This window comes from Panthera uncia (assembly GCF_023721935.1).
Source record: "Panthera uncia isolate 11264 chromosome D3 unlocalized genomic scaffold, Puncia_PCG_1.0 HiC_scaffold_8, whole genome shotgun sequence".
Lineage (NCBI taxonomy): Eukaryota > Metazoa > Chordata > Mammalia > Carnivora > Felidae > Panthera > Panthera uncia.
The window spans coordinates 47387590-47390456 of record NW_026057586.1 but is presented as its reverse complement, the minus strand read 5'-3'; the positions used below and the strand labels follow the sequence as shown (position 1 = coordinate 47390456).

Sequence of the window (2867 nt, the reverse complement as noted above, 5' to 3'; positions counted from 1 at the left end):
ACTGGGTGTTGTATGGAAACCAATTTGACAATAAACTTCATATATTGAAAAAAAAAAAAAAAGAAAATGCAGGTATCTGATGTACATCCTCAAAGGAATCCAGAAATGCTTTGTTCCTAGGGAAAAAAAATTTTTAATTCCATGTGTTATGAATTTGTATTTCTTGATTTACACGTAAATTCTCCGTGTCGAGCAGTGTGGCAAAGGTGACCCCTTTTAGCTGCAACAAGTGTTCCTTGACCCCTTCCCAAGGCATCCTGCCTTCTCTCTGGTTCCAAGTTCGCAGCACTTACACCGGCTGCCCTGTAGTCTCCTGAGGGGTGATTCTACTGGGTCCCCTTGCTGGCAGGCAGAGCAGGCTTTGCTATGCTTCTGCCCCTGTCTCCTTGCTGCCCCTGGCCTCCTGGGGGATTGTCATCACCCAGCATAGGTGTGAGGGGAGAGGGGGTAACCTAGAGTCTAATGAGTTTGGAAAGAGTGAGCCAAGGGGAAACACTGTTACTGTCACAGGTCATCCCCACTACTCACCCCCCTTGCTGATGAGGAGACATGGAGAGTCCTCCGTGCTCTGTGGCAGAGGGCACAGAAGGAAGATGCCTGTGCCCTTGGGGGTGTACGGCCTCCAGTGGTGAGGAGCTCCCATCTGCCTGCTGCTTTAGAGGCCCCTCTCCCTGTTGAGAAGAGGTGTTGGAGGGAGTCCACACCGGACTTTCCCCTTGGAGAATGGTTTTCTCTACTTCCTGCTCTTGGTAGCGCTTCGAGCTCTGCATTCACCTCCAGCTTGATTCCCTAGAACCTTACTCACCAGACTCCTCAAGACACCAGGTTTTCTTGCTGGTAGAAATTGTAGCCAGTAGTCAGAGGGGGCAGTTCACTTTCGAGAAGCCCGGAAGGTCCCCAGAGTGCAAGGCTTTCCCGGTGTGTCTGCTCACCTCCCTGGGGGTCAGGAGTGGAAGGAAGCGTTGTGGCAGCCGGGCACAGGGGCGGGGCAGACACAATAATTCCTCCAGAGCCAGATGGCAGCCATGGTCAGCCTGGGCAGGAGCCACAAGCAGGGCACGGCCAGGCTGAACAAGAGCAAAGAGCAGGAAGAGCGTGTTCACTCCTACAGTGGAATGTGAGGGAACATCAAAACAAAAAAGAGAGACGCACATGAAGTCATCAAGGGACAAGCCAAGGGAAACAGCCGAAGAGGAGACAAGGGCAAAATGTCTAAGAGAACACTTCACAAGAAAACAAGATCCTATTATGAAGTTATTTAAATTATTGGCAAAACCAGGCTCAGGGCAGGCTTACCTAAGCTCTCTTCATTTCTAGTGCTGTGTAATAGTAATACTGAGATATTGCAAGATCCCGCTTTATTGAAGACAGATTATACGGGGCCTGTAATACTATTGACTAAGGCAGGAAGGCAAACTAATTAGTTTTAGAAATAATTTTAGTGCAGATGGGGGACAAGGGGATTGTGATAGTTAAAGAATTAAGTCTTCGTTGACTAAAAAATGTACTTAAATTCTGTGACTTCTATTTAATGGACAATTAACAAGTCTCTTGGTACAATATTGCCCTCTTCTGGACAATCCTAAAAATGTTCAAAATTCTAGAATCTCTTTTCCCTAATCTCCATCATCAGTCAGAAATGAACTTGGAGTAGTAGGCAGGGAATGGAATTAAGTGGCAAAAGGGGTGACTTGGGGAGTTAAGGACCACGAAGGTTATTTGGGTGTGCCTTTTTCTGAATTACATGCAAAGTCCTTGCCACCCATCTATCAAAAAATATAAATGTAGATGCATTATTTTTTTTTTAAGTAAAACGTTTAAAACTCATAACATCAAACTAAACCAAGAGACAGACAGATATAAAAACACCAAGCATTTAAATATTTCTAGGGGCCTCTGGGTGGCTCAGGTAGTTAGTTAAGTGTCCAACTCCCGATTTTGGCTCAGGTCACGATCCCAGAGTCGAGGAATGGAGCCCCACGTTGGGCTGAGTGTGGAGCCTGCTTAAGATTCTCTGTCTCCTCATCCCCAAAGGCAAGGGAATTAAAAGCAAAAATGAACTACTGGGACCTTATGAAGATAAAAAGCTTCTGCACAGCAAAGGAAACAACCAACAAAACTAAAAGGCAACCAACGGAATGGGAAAAGATATTTGCAAATGACATATCGGACAAAGGGCTAGTATCCAAAATCTATGAAGAGCCCACCAAACTCCACACCCGAAAAACAAATAACCCAGTGAAGAAATGGGCAGAAAACATGAATAACATGAATAGACACTTCTCTAAAGAAGACCTCTAGATGGACAGGCACATGAAAAGATGCTCAACGTCGCTCCTCATCAGGGAAATACAAATCAAAACCACACTCAGATATCACCTCATGCCAGTCAGACTGGCCAAAATGAACAAATCAGGAGACTATAGATGCTGGAGAGGATGTGGAGAAACGGAAACCCTCTTGCACTGTTGGTGGGAATGCAAATTGGTGCAGCCACTCTGGAAAACAGTGTGGATATTCCTCAGATAATTAAAAATAGACCTACCCTATGACCCAGCAATAGCACTGCTAGGAATTTACCCAAGGGATACAGGAGTACTGATGCATAGGGGCATTTGTACCCCAATGTTTATAGCAGCACTCTCAACAATAGCCAAATTATGGAAAGAGCCTAAATGTCCATCAACTGATGAATGGATAAAGAAATTGTGGTTTATATACACAGTGGAGTACTACGTGGCAATGAGAAAGAATGAAATATGGCCCTTTGTAGCAACGTGGATGGAACTGGAGAGTGTGATGCTAAGTGAAATAAGCCATAGAAAGACAGATACCATATGTTTTCACTCTTATGTGGATCCTGAGAA

General features: G+C 45.0%; 1 protein-coding gene across 1 annotated transcript in view; it reads left to right on the top strand.

Moving 5' to 3' along the window:
• Positions 1-2867, top strand: part of LAMA3 (laminin subunit alpha 3) — a 279507-nt gene that overhangs the window by 126623 nt on the left and 150017 nt on the right. The window lies entirely within an intron of this gene.